This window comes from Myotis yumanensis, unplaced genomic scaffold (genome assembly GCF_028538775.1).
Source record: "Myotis yumanensis isolate MYYU_CA2020_CCGP unplaced genomic scaffold, mMyoYum1.0.hap1 SCAF_13, whole genome shotgun sequence".
NCBI lineage: Eukaryota > Metazoa > Chordata > Mammalia > Chiroptera > Vespertilionidae > Myotis > Myotis yumanensis.
This window is the reverse complement of record NW_027223764.1, coordinates 16858891-16881297: the sequence shown is the minus strand read 5'-3', so window position 1 is coordinate 16881297 and position 22407 is coordinate 16858891. Positions and strand designations below refer to the sequence as shown.

The 22407-nt window shown below is 39.2% G+C and overlaps 1 protein-coding gene and 1 pseudogene across 5 annotated transcripts in view; one reads left to right on the top strand and one right to left on the bottom strand.

Moving 5' to 3' along the window:
• The window catches only part of CNNM2 (cyclin and CBS domain divalent metal cation transport mediator 2), a 95431-nt gene that overhangs the window by 6091 nt on the left and 66933 nt on the right, over positions 1-22407 (top strand). The gene's annotated exons all lie outside the window — the stretch shown is intronic.
• On the bottom strand, positions 416-21806 carry LOC139022124 (ATP synthase subunit gamma, mitochondrial-like; annotated as a pseudogene).

Sequence of the window (22407 nt, the reverse complement as noted above, 5' to 3'; positions counted from 1 at the left end):
GGGTGTTTAAAAGGTATGAATGGTATTGGGGATTGGAAGATGGGCATATTTGTTAATATGTTTATTAATTTTGTCTAATAACACATGCTAACCATTATAGTTGTGCATGTTTTTAGAACATCCTTATGAGATATCCAGATACTATAGAATCAGAGCTGAAAGGACAGGTAGTTCACGGATCACCTAGTCTAGTGTTTGCAAAACTTACCAAATGATAAGAATTACTCGGATCCCTTTTTTCTTATTATTGTAAGTTGTTTATTGTAAGATAATTTACAAATACCTTGCTTTCCTTAGTAATTTAAACAATGGGCCAATAATTTCTTCAGACCAGGACAGCAGTAAGCTAAAAGCATAATCAACTGGCTGAATTTTCCTCCTTTACTGCTTGTCTGAGGATGAAACTTGATTTTCATTAATCCAGAGCTACAGCACCAGAGATGTTTCAATCAACTCCTTTGTGACAACAGCTTGGCGGGTGTAGTTGAAAGTCAAAGTCAATTTGCTGATCAAGTCAAGATGCATTCTTGCTCCTATTGTCCATGGCTGTCATCCTGGCACTTTGCTCACTTATAGTGTATTCCTTCACAGAATAGTAGATGATGTTGGTCAGATGGTGTTCCTGGTAATTCTGCAGCACGGCAGCATCAGTGTCATCCTGGATACTCATGCTCTCAGCACTTGGAACAGATGGTATTAAGGGAAAGGATGGGCTTTTCTTCTGTCTTGTAGGAGATGACAGACCTGAATCAAAGATGACAGGTCCTTCATCAAACTCATACCCAGAATTTAGTAATTCCAGGGCAATGACTGACACATCTCTAAAAGTAAGGGGTTTTCTTCCCATTTCTTTGAATGTCAGCACAAACTGGTCAGAATAAGTCCTATGAAGTATACCCCTATTTTTATCACCACTTTCAAACAATCTTAACTTCTTTCCTGGCTCACAGCGTAGCCATTACACTTTTCATCTGCTTAACAACCCCTCTGTCTGAGGACACACCAATAAGGAGCTGTTTCTTGTCTTCAGGCACCTTAACATCATCCTTTCATACAGAGCCAAAGATGGTGTTCCACACACTCGAACTGCTTTCAGCTTCCTGTCAGTTGGGGCATATTTTGCTGCTGCTACCATTTTTATAGATGATAATTTTCTGGATTTTAAAAATATATATTTTATTGATTTTTTACAGAGAGGAAGGGAGAGAGATAGTTAGAAACATCGATGAGAGAGAAACATCGATCAGCTGCCTCCTGCACATCTCCTACTGGAGATGTGCCCGCAACCAAGGTACATGCCCTTGACCAGAATCAAACCTGAGACCCTTCAGTCTGCAGGCTGACGCTCTATCCACTGAGCCAAACCGGTTTCTGCTGGATGTTTTTGATTGACTTTAGTCACCTGGTAATTTCTTTCAAAGTTGCCATATTTTGAACTTGGATCCATTACAGTTGCATAGTCTGGGCAGAGACCCCCCAACCACACCCCTGAGGAAAACATGGTGGTACTGGCCCCTCACTTGGATCATTTACTAAGTATAAGGTCCTAGGCCTCCTTCAGGGATCTCCTCAACATTACAGAATCTCTAGGAAGGGGGCTTGGAATCCAGATTGTTAACAGTTACCTCAGAGTAATTCTTATGATTAGGTGAGTTTAGGAAACATTGGTCTAGTCAACCTCTTAAATACGGAAAGTAAACCCTGAGAAGGAGAGAATGTTAAGTGACTTGCTTAGGGCTACCCACCTAAATAGTAGCAGCAATAGGACTGGAACCCATGTCCCCGAACTGACTCTAGATTGGAGTTTTTTCAACTCCGACAAGCAGGCCTCCTGGTCCCAAGTTGTAGGTACCTGCATCACTGAAATGATCTGTGTCATGGAAAACGCAAATATTCAGGTTTGCCGTTGATTTTCTTGCGATTTTGATGTCAGTATTTTTGATATCCTGGGTTCAAGACTTCTTTGACAGGCATTTTGTTACATAGATAATAAGTTTGATTGTGTCAGCTTGTTTTATTTTTAGCTTACTTTGAGTTTTTTTACTCTTCTGAGATCAGATTAGGAGAGTATTTTAGGAAATATCTAGATTTCTTGAAGCCTCAGGTAGTTAAATGTCAGATATTTCTTTTGCATTAACTTGTTTTGGATGTTCTTGAATCATGTTTTATTTTTGGTTGTTTCTTCTGTGAGAGTAGTGAAGATTGGATTTGGGACTACAGGCTGCAACTCTTTGGCTCTTGTAATTTTTGCTCAGATGCAAGTCTGTAAAATTTTCATTGAAATACTCATCAAAGCACCTGAAGTACTATATGTTCCACTCATGTATCTATGTGCCCTTTTTCCAAGGCTTTTTATAACGTAACCTAACTTCTTCCAGAGAATCATGTCTGTTTTTTGGAGGTTATTTGTGTTAATACAATCACAGAAGCCTAAGCATAGCCTTCTAGGTCTGGGGACACCATAGTTAATTACCGGTTCTGACTTCGTATGCTCTGGATGAAACAGGAAAATACCTTGTACTGCTTTTTCTCTTGGTTTTTATGGGGGTTGCATACCACCTGCCCTCTCATACAGGGCCCAGAGTTACTTAAATTTTGAAACATTCCAAACTACTGTGAAGGACCAGTTAATTTTAATTAGTATCAGCAAACCTAAACACAATTTAAAATATCATTAATCAGGAAAACCCAAAAAACTGATTGAGCCAATATAATATTTTATGGTTTGATTTGCTTTTGAACTACTTAAAAATTTAAGAACAAACCTCTGGACTCTAATGAGATATTTACTTTCGTTACATATAAAGTAGCATATTTCTGAAGGACACCCTTTCCTCTAAATGCAAGTATTTTATTGGTATAGTAAACTTCAACTTTTATAAGATTTGCTTGGCATATGAAGAATATTTGTTAAACTAAATACATGGAAATGACCAATTATGATTGAATGCAGTTTAATTTAGTATTATCTTTTCATCTTCTTTTTCTCAGAATGAGCAAACAAGAACCCCAAATCCTACCAACACAGGAAAGGAGAGGCAATAGAAGCAAGCATTCTTTATCATCATCACACAGTGGCAACTCTAGAATGTCTATTTAGAGGGATTATATAGGGATGGTGGGCTTTGGAAGGCAGAGCCCTCTATAGATGATATGTTTATTAGGTTGGCTGATGGAGATAATGGGGGAGCTAATCCTCTCCCTATTTTACATTAGTGCTACCATTGATTATAAATACTGCTGTAATGCTGGTGAGATCCTCATTTCTTCCAACTTTACATCTCCCTCGCTGTCAGACTTAGATCGGAATGTTTCTCTTTTTGAATTCACATCCTGTGGGAAGGATACCACCATATACAAAGATTAAGAAGCCTGGCTGGCGTGGCTCAGTGGTTGAGCATCGACCTATGAGCTGGGAGGTCACGATTCAATTCCTGTACCCGGGTTGTGGGCTCGATCCCCAGTGGGGGACGTACAGGAGGCGGCCAGTCAATGATTCTCATCATTGATGTTTCTCTCCCTCCTCCCTCCTCCCTCCTCCCTCCCTCTCTCTGAAGTCAATAAAAGTATATATTTTTTAAAAATGTGACCTTCCAGGATCTACTTTGGATAAGTAACTTACCTTCTTTAAGCCTCAGTTTTTCCCCATAGTAAAGTGGGATATTTTCTAACTTATAGGCTACTTAGTTTGAATTAATGTGATAATGGATGTAAAAATGCTTCTAATAGTACAGTGCTCAGTTAAACGTTATTTTTTGTCATGATAATTCTATAAGCTCTTCATTGTTCTTGGTCCTTCTCTAGAGCTTGCTAATCAAGAGAGACACCTTGGCCCTGTGTGCTCATAGTTGTTATGGATGTTGAAATCTCAAAAGTGGCTATTGGTTAAAAGATTTTAGGTTTATTGTGATTGAAATTTAGGCTCTGTTTCTTTTCTAGCAGTTGCTGTTACTTGACAAGATGACCACAAGTATATATATATTTAAGGAAAACAGAACAATTGATTATATGTTCTACCCACCTTAGAGTGAGAATACTGAGTTTACAAGTAAAAAAACTCTTCATTCTTCTTAACTATAAGTGGCTGAAAATGACAACAAAGTTTAAGAGAAATAGAGCAAGCTCATGCCCTTGAATAACCAAAATTAGAGGACTAAAGGAAGATCTCAAATTACCTGATAAAATCTTCTAACACTGATTTACATCAAAAGCACCAAAAATGGTAATGTCTAACATAGCAAGTTTTCTGTTGCTTAAAGCAATGTAAATTTGTAATACTTTTGGAAGGCAACCAGGAGTAATTAAAAATTAATCCTGTGGTTTAGTAATCCCCGCCCTCCTCCCCCCGGAAATCTTAATTCAGGGGTATAATTCAAGGGAAGAAAAGAGCTGTGCTGGCTTTTCATGTTGCATGTATATTGCAACATCATATATCGTGAAAAATTGGAAAGAAATATCTAACACTTCAAGGCAGAACACAGAGGGCAAGAGTTAAGAAAATCATAAATGTCAGCTAATTCCAACCATTTAATGATAATTTTGAAGGCTGTGTAGCAATATGGGAAAATTTATTCAGATTATTTTGCATGGTCTGGGCTTCGGCTATTTGGGTCTGGGCGTGGCTCTTCGGGACTAGGCTCCGCCCCTCGGGACTTGCTTTGGCTGTTAGGCTGTTCGGGTCTGAGCTAGGCTCTTCGGGGCTAGGCTCAGCCTTGCGGGTCTGGGCTTTGGCTCTTTGGGTCTGGGTTGTCTCTTTGGGGCTAGGCTCCCCCCCCCCCGCCCCCATGCAAATTTTGTAACTTGAACCACTGATTTAGATATTTAAATGAAATTCAGTATATTTAGATGAAATCCATCCTGTTTTCTTAGGAAATATGAAATATTTTGTCATAATGTAGCCATAATGTAGTCATTTGTGGCATTTTATCCCATCATCAGAAAGAATCCTGGCCCTAGCTGGTTTGGCTTAGTGGATAGAGTTGGCCTGTCGACTGAAGAGTCCCGGGTTCAATTGCGGTCAAGGGCACATACCCAGGTTGCAGGCTATATCCCCAGTAGGAGGCGTGCGGGAGGCAGCCGATCAATGATTCTCTCTCATTGTTGATATTTCTGTCTTTCTCTCCCTCTCCCTTCCTCTCTTAAATTAATAAAAAAATATTTTAAAAAAAGAAAGACTCCTTAGTGTTTAGGGTGAAATAGGAATAGCATTTTAAAGCCCATAAAAATGCGTGTGTGCGCACAGTGTGTGTACAACAGCTTAGTAAAATTAATTTTGTATGTGAAAAAAAGGAATTTAGGTTTTTGAGTTGCATTTGTTTTTAAAACATATTATTAGGTGGCAAAATGTCAGTTTGTTTATATTTGTATCTGGACTGTCTGGAATGGAGCTGTTTGATCCTTACTGATTGTCTTTATTAAATAAAAGATTGGTAAAGTAGTTGAGTTTCAACTAGATTTGTGCTTTTAGCATAAAGCTGTACTCCCAAGGTACCTCTTATTCAGACTCTGGAAACTGATGCTTCCTTTTTATCTATAGAAATCATCACTTTAAATCATCAATGTGATTATTAAAAGGAGACGAAAGAATGTTCTGGAACCACCCATGCTTGAAGCTCAGTAGTTTCCAGACTACCTAATACCTTTTGCTAAAATAAAATAAAAAACAAACATTTATATTTGATGAGGATCAGGTATTTGTTTTTATTATATTTCTATAAAACTGTATATTATACATCTCTGATAAAAAGATATGATTTTCTTTTTTTTCCCACAGAATGTTTATGGAAACTTTATATTTACTTATAGGATAAGTTAGCTGTCATTTAGGCATCTCTCCTAAAGTCTGTTTTTAAAGGATATAAAATAATAACATTGGATTTTGCCCCTACTCCTTTATCTAACTTCCCAAGAAAACTAAGCATTTTTAGGAAGAGAAATTGATGTTTGCTTTAATTACAAACAATATTGCTTTTAAATTGTCTCATGCATATTAGTCAAATGAATTTATTTATTCAGTTTCTTGATATCTAAAGCAGTATAAAAATTTTGGCATGGTTACTCTCCAGTGAAGCTTATCAGTTGCCACAGAATTTCCAGCCAGCGTTTAATCATAAGCCTCTTAAATATGAGTGGATAGCTAATATCTCTGGATGTTGTTTTGTTTTAATTTATTATTATTTGTTGGATGTTTGAAGAGAACCTCTCATAGTCTCTTAGTGAGACTAAAACAGAAAAAGAACCTTAATTGACTTAAGCTGATTTAGCTCACATTAGCTAAAATCTAGCAGTTACTACAACAGTTATTACTTTCTCTGTGACCTTTTAAGGCCACTTACCAAACCAGTTATTAGTAGCAAATGTGAAGATTTGCTGCCTCTTTATACATGGCATAGATGGGATCTTTCCTGTATTCATTTAACCCACAAGGTTGTTGAGCTCCCAACTAGGTTGAATGTTGTAAATATTTCCTTAAGGCTTACTTAGCCTCACTGCATGTTCAGAGGCTAATGTAGGTATTTCTGGTAGAGTTTTTGTGTGTGTGTGTTAGGGCATCTCTATTTTTCCTTTCTCAGTTTATTACAAGATTTCTTAAGGAATAGGTAGTTATTACTCCCCTTTTCTTGCCCTGGCATCATCTGTTATCCTCTACAACCTGGCTTCATCCTTGTCACAACCAGTGACTTCCACTATTGCCAAATCCACATCAATAAGGCGAGAATCCTTCTTTTTAGCTTGGTTCTTACCCTGTGGTACAGCATGGTTTTGATTTTCTTATTTCTCTGACTCCTTCCTTTTCAATTTTAGGTTCCAGGTTTCTTCTTTCCATTTCAAATGAAGCATCCCCCAACAATTTTTCTTCATCTCTCCTTTCCATGGTCTTTAGAAAACGTTCCCTTACTTATCTTTAATTCCTAAGCATTTACTATACGTCATATAATGAACTGTGTGGGATGCAGAGATGAATTAGCTATATTTCCTGCTCTCAAGTAACTTGCAGTACTTATGAATTTATATTCTTTTTCATCCTGTATTTTATTACCAAATTTAATTTACATATTTTGAAAATGCCTCTTAATACATTTTCATTTTCTGTCCATTCCCACTTCTACTACTCCAGCTACTACTTCCTTTTATTTGTGCCTTGTTCAGTGCCTACTATGTTTTAGGTGCTCCAAAAATCATCCTGATTATTATAAAACTTCCAAGATGGTTCTCTTATTTTGTCTATTTCATCAAGTATACCTCTGCAAAGTTGATCTTCCTTAAAAATAACTTTAATCTTAACAGTTTGTCAAAAAACCTTGTATAATTAAAATAAGATACTGTCTGCTATGTACTGAACTGTGTCCCCCACCAAATTCCTTTGTTGAGCCATAACCCCTATGTGATAGTATTTGGAGATGGGGCCTTTGGGAGCAATTAGGGTCAGATGAGGTCATGAGGGTGGGGCCCTCATGTTGTAGCTGAATGGCTTTATCAGAAGAGTAAGAGAGGGAGAGGGAGGGAGGGAGAGAGAGAGAGAGAGAGAGAGAGAGAGAGAGAGAGAGAGAGATCACCCTCTCTTGGCCATGTGATGAAGCAGTGAGAAAGCAGCCATCTTCATGCCCGGAAGAGGGCTCTCAGCAGGCACTGACTTAGCTAGCACCTTGATCTTGGACTTCCCAGCTTCCAGAACAGTGAGAAATAAATGTCTGTTGTTTACCATCTATGATATTTTGTTATAGCACTCCAAGCCTACTAATATATTGTCTTTTTAACTATCAAAATAGCCAGGATAGAAAAAAATGATCAAAGCAATATGAATAACTTCTAGATGTCTGCTATACAACATTGGACACTTAAAAATTTTAGAGGGTAGATCTCATGTTAGTCTTACCATCATAAAATTAAATTAAAAAGAAAAGAAAAAATGATAATGTCCAATTTCAAGGACCATGAGATGTGAACTCCTTCTCAGATTACCTCTCCTACTAATCCCAACCCCCCCCCCCCCCCCCCCAACTCTCCTCACTTCAGTCACACTGGCCTTCTGGCTGTTTCTTGAGCACTGCAGACACTCTACGCATGTTCCTGCTTTAGGGCATTTGTGGTTGCTGATCCCTCTCTCTGGAATGTCCTTTGCCCAGGTAGTTTGATGACTTTCTCCCTTCCTCCATATCTTTACTCACATTTCCCCAGGTCAGAGAGGTGTCTATAGCCTTCCTTTCTAAAATGGCAGCCCGTCCCTTATAACACTTATCTGCTTCCCCTTCTTTCTTTCTTTTTTTTTTTTTTATCTCCTTCACCATTTACTATATTATATCTTTTGCTCACTTAATTTTTTTTTTTTTTAATTTTTGGCCTGCCTTTCCGACCAGAACATATGCTTCATGAAGGCAGGGACTTTTGTCTGTCTTGTTCTCTTCTGTATTCCCAGGGCCATGAGAGGGCCTGGCACATAGGTGCTCAATAAAAATTATTGAATGATTGAAAGTGTGGTGTGTGACAAATACTCTTTACAATATTGATGGTTGTGTTAATTGGTATAATCTTCCTAGACAGTAATTTGGCAGTATGCTTAAGAACCTTATGCTAAAAAAAACAAAAAGACAAAAACATTATGCTTTTTGAATATCCTTTCACTTATTAGCTCCACTTCCAGAAATCTGATATCAGGAATTAATCAGAAATGCATGTAAAACTTAAAACACAGAGATACTCATCTCAATATATTTTTAAAATTAACTTTTATATTTTAAAAGTTGTGATAAATACACATAACTTAAAATTTATCCTCTCAACCACTCTTAAGCGTGCAGTTCAATAGTGTTAAGTACATTCATATTGTGGTACAAACCAATCTCCAGAACTCTTTTCATCTTGCAAAACCGAAGCTCTTTACAAATTTTAACAACTCCCCATTCATTCCCTCCTTCCCCCAGGCCCTGGCAAGCACCATTCTACTTTGTCTCTGAATTTGACTACATTAGGTACCTCATATGGGTGGAATCATACAATATTTGTCTTTTGTGAAGGCGTATTTCACTTAATGTCCTCAAGGTTCATCCATGTTGTAGCATGTGTTAGAATTTTCTTCCTTTTTAAGGCTGAATAATATTCCATCTCATATATATATATATATATATATATACATATATATATATATATATATATATATATATATATCCTATATAATAAAAGGCCAATATGTAAATCGACTGAACGGTGGAATGACCGGTTGCTATGATGCACACTGATCACCAGGGGGCAGATGCTCAATGGAGGAGGAGCGCCACAGGGGGAGCGCCGCTCAGCCAGAAGCCCTGAGCCGGGCTCCTGACTGGCGAGCATAGCGCTGGTGGCAGGAGCCTCTCTGGCCTCCGTGGCAGCTCTAAGGATGTCCGACTGATGGCTTAGGCCCATTCCCATGGACATCAGTCGGACATCCTCCGAGGGCTCCCAGACTGCAAGAGGGCTCAGGCTGAGTTGAGGGACCCCCTGCCCCCGAGTGCACAAATTTTGTGCACTGGGCCTCTAGTATGTATGTATGTGTATGTGTGTGTATCCTATATAATAAAAGCCTAATGTGCAAATCAATCGAATGGTGGAATGACCGGTGGAACGACTGGTCACTATGACACGCACTGACTACCAGGGGCAGACGCTCAACGCAGGAGCTGCCTCCAGTCCATAGGCCCCAACCAGCAGCGGCAGCAAGGGGTAGGGCCGGCAAGCATGTGGCACCAGGCCAGCCAAGGGGAGTGCCAGCAGGGGCCCCTGATCACCCTGCTGGTCACCCCGCAGAGTGGCCCTGATTGCCAGCCAGGCCTAGGGACCTTACCCGTGCACGAATTTTGTGCACTTGGCCTCTAGTGTGTGTGTGTGTGTGTGTGTAAATTATCTTTTTATCCATTCATCCATCGATGGACACGGGTTGCTTCCACCTTTTGACTGTTGTGAATAATGCAGCTATGAACATGGGTGTACAAATATATGTTCAAGTCCCAGTTTTCAGTTCTTTTGGATGTATATCCAGAACTGGAATTGCTGGATTATATGGTTATTCATTTTTTTATTTTTTGAAGAACTAAATATTTTTAAAAATAGCAAAACAATTTAAATAATCTAAAAATCCAGTATTGAGGAATGGTTAAGCAAATCTGGGCGTGTATACTGTATATAATACAACCATTTAGCATAACATTTATAGAGTTTTTAATAACATGGGGAAATTATTATTTTAAGTGAAAAAAGAAACATGGTTTCAACTATGTTTTTAAAACTACATAAAGGACTGTTAGGAAATATACCAAAATGTTAATAATAAAGATGGGTTGACTTTTATATTTATCTTATACTTTTCTGTATTTCCTAAATTAAGCAGGCATTACTTAATGTAATCAAGGTTAAATCTTTTTTTAAAAAAATCACGAATTCTACATTGTAAAGTACCTTCCTCCCTTAATAATTAATGAATTATCAATCTGAGGAGTAGTATTTTGAGATTGTATATACACTGAGTGGCCAGATTATTATGGCCACCTGACGTTTGTAGGCAAATTAGCTATAATTTTGTGCTGAAGTTGCTAGAGGGCCAGACCATTATAAATAGGGAAGCAGGTTGTTTACCACGACAGTAGAAGTGATTTTTTTCTGAAGATATGGGTAAACAACGCGATTTAACAGCCTTTGAATGTGGGAGATATATATATATAGTATATCCTGGACCCTCACAAACTTGTATCCAAAGGCTTTGGCATTATAAAAGTATCATTATGCAAGGTCTCCCTTGCCCATCTTTGTCCATAGTAATCTGTTCCTTCTTCTATTCTAGCGTGAAGATACATGTTCGAGATAGGAAGAGACACTAGTGAAAATAATTCAAACATCTTATTTTCTAGATGAGCATTAAATGTAAGAGCAATCATGTAGTTGGTGACACAGGACTAGAACCTGGGTTTCCTGTGCTCTTTCCAGCTGCTTCTTATTGACTCTGAACCATTAGTACAAAACACATATGTATTACCTCAACTAGAGTATAAATTGTTTGCCACTAGAAAGAAAGCACATATTAGTTTTCCTTTTCCATTTATTCCTTTATTTATCCAGAAGAGGCCAATCAGCCTCTTTTGGCCCTTCCAATCCTTCAAGCCCAGCCCTGCTAACGTAGAGCTCTGTGCTCTCACCTCTCAGGCTTCCTATGTGCTTTGGCTTGCTCCATTCTTTCTTCCCTTTTCTTTTTTATTTATTTTCTTTTTTTAAAAATTTAAATTTTTATTTACTATTTTGACAAATAAAAATTGTATGTTTAAGATATACAACTTGATGATTTGATATATGTATGCACTGTGAAATGATTACCACACTCAGATTAAGTAACATATCATCACCTCCCATAGCAAATTTCAATATACAATACATTATTATTATCTAATTCATAGTCACTGTGCTATACATTAGGTCTTCAGAACTTACTTATAACTGAAAGTTTGTATTGTTTGATCAACATCTCCCCTTTTCTCCCCTTCCCCTGCTCTGATAACCACCATTTTACACTCTGTTACTATGAGTTCCACATTTTTTTCTTTTTCTTTTAGATTCCACAAATAAGTGAATTCATGCAATCTTTGTATTTCTGTGTCTGGCTTATTTCACTTACATGAACCTCTGGGTTCATCCACATTGTTGCAAATGGCAGGGTTTCCTTATATTTTAAGGCTAAATAATAATATTTTAGTGTGTGTGAGTGTGTATAATACTTTCTTTATTCATCTGTTGATAGGCACTTAAATTGTTTCTATATTTTGGCTACTGCGAAAAATGCTGCAATGAACATGGAAGTGCAGATATATCTTCGACTAGTGATTTGTTTCTTTTGGATATATACCCAGAAGTGAGATGGCTGGATCATATGCTATATTTTTAATTTTTTGAAGAACTTCAATATTGTTTTCCATAATGGCTGCACCAATTTGCAGCCCTACTAACAGTGCAGAAGGGTTTTCTTTTCTCTACATCCTCACTAACACTTGTTATCTTTTGACTTTTTGATAATAGCTATTCTAACAGATGTGAGGTAACATCTCATTATGGTTTTCACTTGCATTTCCATGATGATTAATGATGTGGAGCATCTTTTCATATACCTGTTGGCCATTTTATGTCTTTGGAAAAGTGTCTATTCAGGTCCTTTGCTCATTTTAAAAATAAAGTTATCTATTTTTTTGCTATTGAGTTCTTTATACAGTATTTTGGATATTAATCCCTTATCAGATGTATGGTTTGCAAATATTTTTTTCTCATTCTGAAGGTTTTCTCATTTTGTTGTTTGTTGTGCAGAAACTATTTGATTTGATGTAGTTCTTCTATTCTTATTCTTTGAGTTTTTGCTTTTGTTGCTGATACTTTTTGGTGTCAATTCCAAAAAATAACTTCCCTACTTCCCTTGTCCTTTAAAAAAAATGTTTTTGTTGATTTGAGAGAGAGAGGCAGGGAAAGGGAGAGACACAGAAACATCAATGAGAGAGAAACATCAATATCCACATGGATAGGCTGCTTCCTGCACGCCTCCTGCTGGAGATTGATCCTGTAACCTGGTGCATGGATAGACGCTCAACCACTGTCCTGGCATTCCTTTTCCTTTTTATTTTTTATTTACATTTATTATTGAAAGTATTACAGATGCCTCCCTATTCCCCGCCCCACCATGACCTCCTCCACCCTCCTCTCACCCCCTCCCAGGCCTTCACCGCACTATGGTTATGGGTTATGCATATATACCTTTTCCTTTTGAATGCTGCTGAGTTGAGTTGCGATCTGCAGAAGAGGTTTTTACCTACTTTCAGGCTGAGTTAGGTGCCTTTTTTGTTATTATAGTACCCGATTCATACATCATATCACCATGGGAATCTTTTTCCATTTTGGTTGTTTACAATTATATTCCCCCCTATTGGACTGTGAGCTCATTGAGGTCAGGAATTTTGTTTAGTTCATCTCCAGGTTTGCCACTTAGAGTACTTAGTCAGTGTTTGCTTTATCACTGAAGCCATTTCCACTCTGTGGTCATTGATTGCTCTACCATAAAGACATAGTTTTGACTCAGACTTCCAAGTCCCTGTAGTTCTGACAGTTTCCATAAATATTTGATGTATAATGTGCAAGGCAGTGTAGAAAATAGAAAGCTATTTTATATGCTATGCAGGTCCTTAAGCAGCATAGCGGAAAAGTCCTGACTAGTTATAAAAAAGGAAGAGTTAATTGGTGCAGTAGGGAATATTATGAAGTGCTTTAGCAGTGAGAGGATGGTTTGTTCTTAGGACAGTCTCAAAGGAGGCCAAAGGCCGAGGGAAGGGTCAGAGCCTTTCAGTTGGAGGGAACAATTTTGGGAAAGGCCTAGAATCAGAAAAGTTGAGCACTTGATTTGATTGGCTTTTAGGATTCTTTGCCTTATCTGTAGTGCACACATAGGTTGTCTTTGTACATATTGATTGCTGTCCTGGGTTTTTTCCGTTTTGCCTTTAGAGTACTTTGTTGTTGTTAATCCTCACCTGAGGATATTTTTTCCCATTGATTTTTTTTAGAGAGAATGGGAAGGTGGGGAGGAGACAGAGAGAAACATCAATGTGAGAGAGACACATTGGTTGGTTGTCTCCCACACAGGCCCGACTGGGGCCAGGGATTGAGCCTGCAACCAAGGTATGTGCCCTTGACCAGAATCAAACCCGTGACCCTTCAGTTCATGGGCTGGCACTCTATCCACTGAGCCAAACTGGCTATGGCCCTAGGTACAATTTTTGATCCTAATTGAGCATCTGTATTTTCAGAAAAGTCTCTTATTGGAAAAATTTCTACTATGGAGGACTTTTTAAAGCACCTTTAGTAGCTGTTGTTTCAACCAAAGTATTTTTTATATAAGATCTGTTCTCCACTGTTTGTGCAACCCCTTTGAGCCCAGGCTCTTTACTCTTAGGTTAGATAGGTTAAGCATCAGAGGAAGTACATTAATAATAGAAACCTGATGATGCGTTATTGCTTCAATTCTGAATTTTTAGTTGTTTTCTGTAGCCTGAAAGAGCTACTTAACTACTCTGATTTACATCTGGGATAGGACCTTCAGCACCAGTGAGAAAGGAAGGGGTGGGGACTTCAACAGGGTACTTATTTTCCAGCGATTTCCTTTTTAATAAGGAGAATATTCTGCAGCACACTCACATAAGGTACCAACTTGGAGAAAACAATATTGTGTTCTGAGAAAGAACTAAATACATGCATTTTTAATATATCAGTGGCCATTAAAAATATACTTCTTATATTTTGAATAACTATTTGCCAAATGCCAGAATCTTTTTTAAAGCCTCACCCAAGGATGTTTTTTAAATTGATTTTTAGCGAGAGAAGGAAGAAGGGAGAGAGGGAGGGGGGGAGAAAGAGAGAGAGAGAGAGAGAGAGAGAGAGAGAGAGAGAGAGAAAAAGACATCGATGTGTGAGAGAAACTTCAGTCGGTTGCCTTCTGTATGCACCCAACTGGGGATTGAACCCACAACCTAGGTATTTGCCCTGACCAGGGAAATGAACCCGCCATCTTCTGGTGTATGGGACCATGCTCCATCCAACTGAGCTACCCAGCCAGGGAAAATGCCAGAACTTTTTGCTCACAGTAATTGTTGGTAGGATAGGAAGTGTGAACTATTAAATACTTGATTATTTTCCTTATAAATACTGGCTTGCTCTGAACAAGTTTATAGTTACTAACCTCATTGCTATAAATTCCCCAGTTGTATGTTTTGTAACCCCTTCTCTGGCATACATATTAATCATTTTTTTATAGCTTCATAGGTGCTATAATCATTTTACAATTTCCGGGGTTTTAAAATAAACCTATAAAAGGTACAGTTTTATATTTAATAGCCATGTTTCACAGTGTTCTAAAACTATAAATAAGTTTAGGCAGGCAAACGCCTTTGATGTGGAATGCCTTTGTTTCTATGTTTTAGAAAAATGTATTAGTCTTCCAGTGTTCCACATTGTGATGATTTTAGATGCTGGCTAGGATTTAAAAAATATTTGGAAATACTTATGAAGAAGAAATGTAGAAAAACACTGAAAAAAAACTGGTCTCATAATTTTCTTTTCTTTCTTTTTTTTTGTTTAAAGTATTACATATGTCTCCTTTTTCCCTGATTAACCCCTCCCACCGCTACTCCCACCCCCCAGGACAACCCCCCACCACCCCAGTGTCTGTGTCCATTGGTTATGCTAATATGCATGCATACAAGTCCTTTGGTTGATCTCTTACACGCCCCCCCCCCCCCCCCCGCCCCTACACATACACTGCCTCCTCTCTGAGGATGGTTGGTCTGTTCATTGTTACCTTGTCTCTGAATCTGTTTTTGTTCATCAGTTTATGTTGTTCATTATATCCCACATATGAGTGAGATCATGTGATATTTATCTTTCTCCAACTGGCTTATTTCGCTTAGCATAATGCTCTCCAGTTCCATCCATGCTGTTACAAATGGTAAAAGTTCCTTCTTTTTTATAGCAGAGTCGTATTCCATTGTGTAGGTCAGCGGTCGCCAACCGGTGGTCTGTGAGGTCTGAAAGGTTGGTGACCGCTGGTGTAGATGTACCACAGTTTTTTAATCCATTCATCTACTGATGGGCACTTAGGCTGTTTCCAAATCTTAGCTATTGTATATTGTGCTGCTATGAACATAGGGGTGCATATATCCTTTCTGATTGGTGTTTCTGGTTTCCTGGGCTATATTCCTAGAAGTGGGATTACTGGGTCAAATGGGAGTTCCATTTTTAACTTTTAACAGTATGGGAACTCCATACTGTTCTCCACAGTGGCTGCACCAGTCTGCATTCCCACCATCAGTGAAGGAGGGTTCCTTTTTTACTGCATCCTCGCCAGCACTTGTCATTTGTTGATGATAGCCATTTTGACAGGTGTGAGATGGTACCTCATTGTTGTTTTGATTTGCATCTCTCGGATGATTAGTGACTTTGAGCATGTTTTCATATGTCTCTCGGTCTTCTGTATGTCCTCTTTTGAAAAGTGTCTGTTTAGGTCCTTTGCCCATTTTTTGATTAGATTGTTTATCTTCCTTTTGTTAAGTTGTATGAGTTCCCTGTAGATGTTGGAGATTAAACCCTTATTGGAGATAACATTGGCAAATATGTTCTCCCATGCAGTGGGCTTTCTTGTTGTTTTGTTGATGGTTTCTTTTGCTGTGGAGAAGCTTTTTATTTTGATTTAGTCCCATTTGTTTATTTTCTCCTTATTTTCCATTGCCCTAGGAGCTGTATTGATAAAGATATTGCTACAACATATGTCTGATATTTTGCTGCCTATGGAGTCTTCTAAGATTTTTATGGTTTCCTGTCTTACATTTAAGTCCTTTCACCATTTTGAGTTTATTTTTGTGTATGGTGTAAGTTGGTGATCTAGTTTCATTTTTTTGCATGTACCTAACCAATTTTCCCCGCACCATTTATTGAAAAGACTGTCTTGACTCCATTATATGCTCTTGCCTCCTTTGTCAAATATTAATTGAGCATAATGGCTTGGGTCTATTTCTGGGTTCTCTGTTCTGTTCCATTGGTCTATATGTCTGTTCTTGTGCCAGTTTTGAGGACCGTGGCTTTAGTTTGATATTAATTTAGTTTGATATCTGGTATTGTGATCCCTCCAACTTTGATCTTCTTTCTCAAAATTGCTGTGGCTATTCGGGGTCTTTTTTTATTTCAGATGAATTTTTGGAGGGTTTGTTCTAAGTCTGTGAAATATGCCATTAGTATTTTAATGGGGATTGCATTGAATCTATAAATTGCTTTGGGTAGTATGGACATTTTAATGATGTTGATTCTACCAATCCATGAACACAGTATGTTCTTCCATTTGTTTATGTCTTCCTCTATCTCTTTTTTTCAATGACCTGTAGTTTTCCAAGTACAGGTCTTTTACCTCCTTAGTTAATTTTTTTGGTGCAGTGGTACATGGGATTGTTTTTTTAGTTTCTCTTTCTGTGAATTCATTATTGGTGTATAAAAAAGCCATCGATTTCTGGGTGTTAATTTTGTATCCTGCTACATTGCCTAATTCATTTAAGTCTAGTAGTTTTTTGATGGAGTCTTTGGGGTTCTCTATGTACAATATCATGTCATCTGTGAATAATGACAGTTTTACTTCTTCTTTTCCAATTTGGATGCCTTTTATTTCTTCTTGTCTGATCACTATGGCTAGCACTTCTAGTACTATGTTGAACAGGAGTAGTGAAAATCATAAAATTTTCTCTTACCAGGTTTTAGAAGATCATTTTTTTAAATAAGATTTAAAAAAATTTTAAATTGATTGTAGAGAGAGGAAGGGGGAGAGAGAGAGAAACAGGTTGGCTGCCTCCTGACCAGGGATAGGACCCACAACCTGGGTATGTGGCCTGAACAGGAATCAAACCTGCCACCTTTTAGTGTGTGGTATAACGCTCCAACCAACTGAGCTGCACTGGCCAGGCCAAAGATAATTTTTCTTTTGAGACATATACTGTAGTTCTTTTTCTTTTTTTTTAATTCTAAAAAAAGAGCATTATTAAAATTGAGCAAATTATCAGTCATACTCTAATACGTGGTACCCTTATATTAATGTTCATTTGTGGTTATGAAAAAACACAACTCCATAAAGAATAAGAACAATGCAGTTCTATTTATACTATTCTTATGCTGTGCATATGCTAATTCAACATTGTAAGAGAGGTATCAACAATGACAAATCAAATTTAAGCGGTTATTTAAATTGGGAAATTTGATAGCCTACCAAAATTAATAAACCATAATCTACCGATTCATAGTTTTACAACATATACTGCATTTCTGTTTTCAGTAAGACTGTTACTATCCTCTTGGAGCTGACAGTTATGTGATGTCTGAGATAGACATGAATCAAATGACCACACAAGTAATCTCGCCATCATGAGATGCTCTCTGGAGCAAAATGCTTAGTACTGTGAGAGGATATTGGCAAGTGGGTGGTGAGGGAAGGAAGTGACTTTTGAGTGACTTCAGATTTGACAGCTACGTAGGAGTTAACTAGGGGAAATTTGGGTGTGGAAAAGAGAATATTACAGGGGGATATGATAAGGTGGGAGGTAACATTGTATACTCAAGGAACTGAAAGAAGATTAGTGTGGCTGGAACACAGAACTTGTGTGTGTTGGTGGGTAGGGCATGGCAACTGGAGAAGTAAGCAGGGACTATCCCAGTCACCCTGTTGCAGGCCAGCCTAACGATTCTATCATTTCTTCTAAAGGCAGTAATGTATCTTTGAACTATTGGGATTATATGAATCAGACATGATTAGAGATGCATTTTGAAAAACATTGTCTTCTGAATGGAGAAAAATGATGAGGAGACTGGCATTTGGGGACTATTGCAGAAGTCTCATGAGAGATGACTGCTGGGCTTAAAGAGATGGTGGTTGGGATGGAGAGAGGTGGACTGATTCTGACGATGCTGAAAATGACAGGACTTTACCAAATTCCTTTTCACTGATTCTCAAAGAGGGGCAAATTATGGGTATTTGAAATTGAGGCCCAAAGAGTCAAAGATCATGTGATTAGTAAGCAGAAGTAGGTCTGAGACTTAAAGTTAGGTGTTTGACCTCACACCTGTTCTCTCTTTTATGGTACTCTCATCATTTTAGGAGCAGAAACTTCAGTTTGGAGAACTTATCTTCTGACACCACACCAACTAAAATATTCAGCTCCTGTGCATTAAATCTAAATTTAGGTAACAAACTCATATCTGACAACGAACATTGCTTTGTCAGCTCCCTATATGTCATTTTAATCACTACTACCCAATTATTTGATTGAAAACAAGCCTGGTATGTAAAGTTTTCTGGAGCTAAGAGACTGCAGGAAGAGGCTGACAACTTTGTCATTATATTGCGCTTATTAAGGGAACTTATGTACGAGGCTCATCTTGGGCGGTGGTGAGATGCTATGGATGTCCTCCATGCCGCATGGCAGGTGCTAAGGGGTTATATAGGACAGGGCAGGATGGATAGGGCTCTGGGGTTGGACCCGCTCCAGGTAAGGGGGAAATGCCTTACATGTTTGCCCAGGACTGGGTAACAGCCTGTTCCAGGAACCAGCACAAACCATGCTATGGAGTGAAAGGGAGGGGTCAGTCTCTGAGAGGACTCTTGGGAAACGATCTCTGTTCTGGCCAGGAGCTAGCTGGCAGGTGCGGCGTGGTCATGTCATGAAACAGTCTTTTCTCCACACTCCACCCCTCATGCCTGGCTCTTACAATCTCACGTACCCCCCTCTTCTGCAAAGTGCCCTGAGTGGTCAGTGAGGTCTTCATTAGCAGGGAAGGAGCTCGTCTGGTAGTCAGACACAGTCCACAGCAACAATATAGACAAATGCAAGAAAAAAAGACAAAAGAAGCAATCCAAGTATTAGTAATAATTTTTCCCCACCATGCTCCCCAGGACCCAAACCAGTATGCTAATAAGTAGCCTAGACATGGGGTTGGCTCACTTAGGGTGTTTATTTGAGCTTTTCATATGTGCTAACAAAGAGGAAATATTAGCAGATTCATCTGGCATAACCCTCCCCCCCAACATTTAGTTTGGATGATGGCACTGGTATCCCATCTAACTGGATACCACAGGAACAATAGAAGTCGAAGGTCAGAAAGATATATATTTCATGGGGACTTGAATTGGGATGTCTTCTCCTTCTATGAGTATGATACTCAGCCTGATCTTTAAGTGTTAATGTAGCCATGGCTTTGGGAATCTGATCAGGCTGTGTAAACCATATGTGTTGGCCAGTAGAGGTGGTGCTTTCTGGCATGAGGAGGTGCATAGGGGGAGGAATATGTCAGACCAGGATCCCTACATTCTCCCTTCTTTCAATGGTGTGTGTCCAGTCCCCACAGAGTGCGTCTCCATGGGTCCCACCTGCATTAGAATGATAGTCCCACCAGAGACTGAGCAGTTCCTCTCCACCCAGGGGCGCAAAGTAACTGACCCTTTCTGGCAGATCATCCCATTGCAGATTCCAGTAAATGATCCTTGTTCCAGTGACAATAGGGCCTGGTGCCCTTATTATCATAGCTCATTGGTCCATGGCAAGGACCAGGACTACTGCTGTGTCCTTTGTCTTCCACACCTATACCACATTGGGTGCCTCAGTCTGAGTTCCTACTCTGGCATGTGAGGCAATAGACCCCATAGGGTTGCCACTTAAATGTATTAGCGCTTGGAAAAGCACCTTTGTCTATTCAGCCAAGGTAGGTTTTCCAGTTAGCAATTCTATCTGTTGCTTAAGGACACTATCTTTTCTTTTTAAATCAGCCCGGCTGCTTGTTGGTTATAGGGGAAGTGGAATCTTATTTACTATCGTGTTCTTTTCCCCATTTTTGTACATCATGTCCTTTGAAATGTGACACCCCTTCCAACCTGCTATCAACTCTATCGGAGTACCCACATATAGGGTGGGGCAAAAGAAGGCTTACAGTTGTTTGTATTTAAAATAATACACGAATTACTAAAGAATAATACAAGAATGAACTATATTTCTCGTACTCGACAACTGTAAACCTACTTTTGCCCCACCCCAGTAGAGTATTTAATTTTTTTAGTCCCTTTATGGTAAAAGCCTGGTTAGCCCACCAACATGGGAAGGCTTGAGTAAACCAGAGGTGGTGTCAACACACAGCAGAACATACTTGGCACCTTGTTCGAGGGAAGGGGGCCCGTGTAGTCAATTTGCCAATCCCTTACTGGTTGAGGCCTTCTGTGAAATAAGTAGACTCAAATCGGGGCCTTTGCTGACTCCAGACCACTGCCTTTAACTTCAGCTCCAGCACCTCCTCTCTGGCTATGTGCCATCCTGCTTGGGCACTGTGGTGCCTTCTTTTCCAACGTAACCTATCTGCAGTGTCCACTGATGGGTCGGTGTTAAAGAGCATACTTTTGCCAAAGCATCTGCCTTCTGATTACCTGCAGGTGTGGAAGCGTTATGGGCAGGGACATGGGTTACAGTGAGATCTGCCCCGGGCTCTTGTCGGGGAGCCCAGATATCTTTCTACATCTCTTGCCACTACAAAGGCTTGTTCATAATCATTCAACTTCCCATTGTCCAAGCACAGAGTCAGTCCTTTAAGAATGGTCCAACTGTCAGTGCACAGGGTCAGCAGCTTCAAGGTTCATGCATGAGTACCCATCAGACTGCTCTTAATTCAGCCCATGGCAACTGGGATTTGTTCCTTTTTCCTTTCTGAGTAGTATCAGCGGACAGTTGAATGTCAACTGCTGTCCATGTAGACCAAGCATGTTACGAGGCATGCGGCCTAACGGCCACGAGTTTGACATGCTTGATGTAGACAGGTTACCCCGGCTAGAGCCGTCCATACACCAAGCGCCACCTGGAATTTCCCCCATTCTTTCTTTGCAGATTGCAAAGGTTGACGCAAGGCTAAAGGTAGGGACATTTGGAGGTCTATATGTTCAACAGTGCCTAATAGTTGCTGCATCTGTGGAGACAGAAGACTATTTGACAGGGCACTCCTCCATTATAAATAGTCAGCATAGGAGTCTCAGCCATGGCAGAGGCTGGTTGGCAGAGCATGTCGATCTACCCCTTGATGTCAACGGAGGTTCTTACTGTAACTGGCTGTTCTTTAGTAAGAGGTTCCACCTGCAGAAGTACTGTATACACTGCCAGTGATTGCTGTTCTATCAGGGTGTATCTCTGCCTCTTTCCATAGTTGGGACCAAAATCAGGGGCACTCACTCCTTTCGTTGCTTTTGCCATGATGCTCAGTCCATGCCTTCTGGGGTTACTAAAACATCTAATTCAAATGGCAGATCATGTGTGAGATTCTAAGAGCTTTAATTTGTCTGACACTATTTTTGCTTTCTAAAGGCAGCCTGTTGTTTGGCTCCTCAGGCCCATATACACTGAGTGGCCAAATTATTGACTGGCCAGATTATTATGACCACCCCATTAGTACAATGAAGTGAATTAGTTATGCAAATAATAATAATAATAAGACCTTGAGAGTATTTGCTTAGGAAGTTTTCAATATTCAGTATTTTTGGAAGTGTCAATGAAGTACTGATGGGGTGGTCATAATAATCTGGCTGGTCATGCCCTGACTGGTTTGGCTCAGTGGATGGAGCGTCGGCCTTTGGACTGAAGGGTTCCAGGTTTGTTTCTGGTCAAGGGCATGTACCTTGGTTGTGGGCACATCCCCAGTGGGGGATGTGCAGGAGGCAACTGATTGATGTTTCTCTCTCATTGATGTTTCTGACTCTCTATCCCTCTCCCTTCCTCTCTGTAAAAAATCAATAAAATATATATTTAAAAAATCTTTAAAAAAAAATCTGGCCGGTCATAATAATCTGGCCACTCA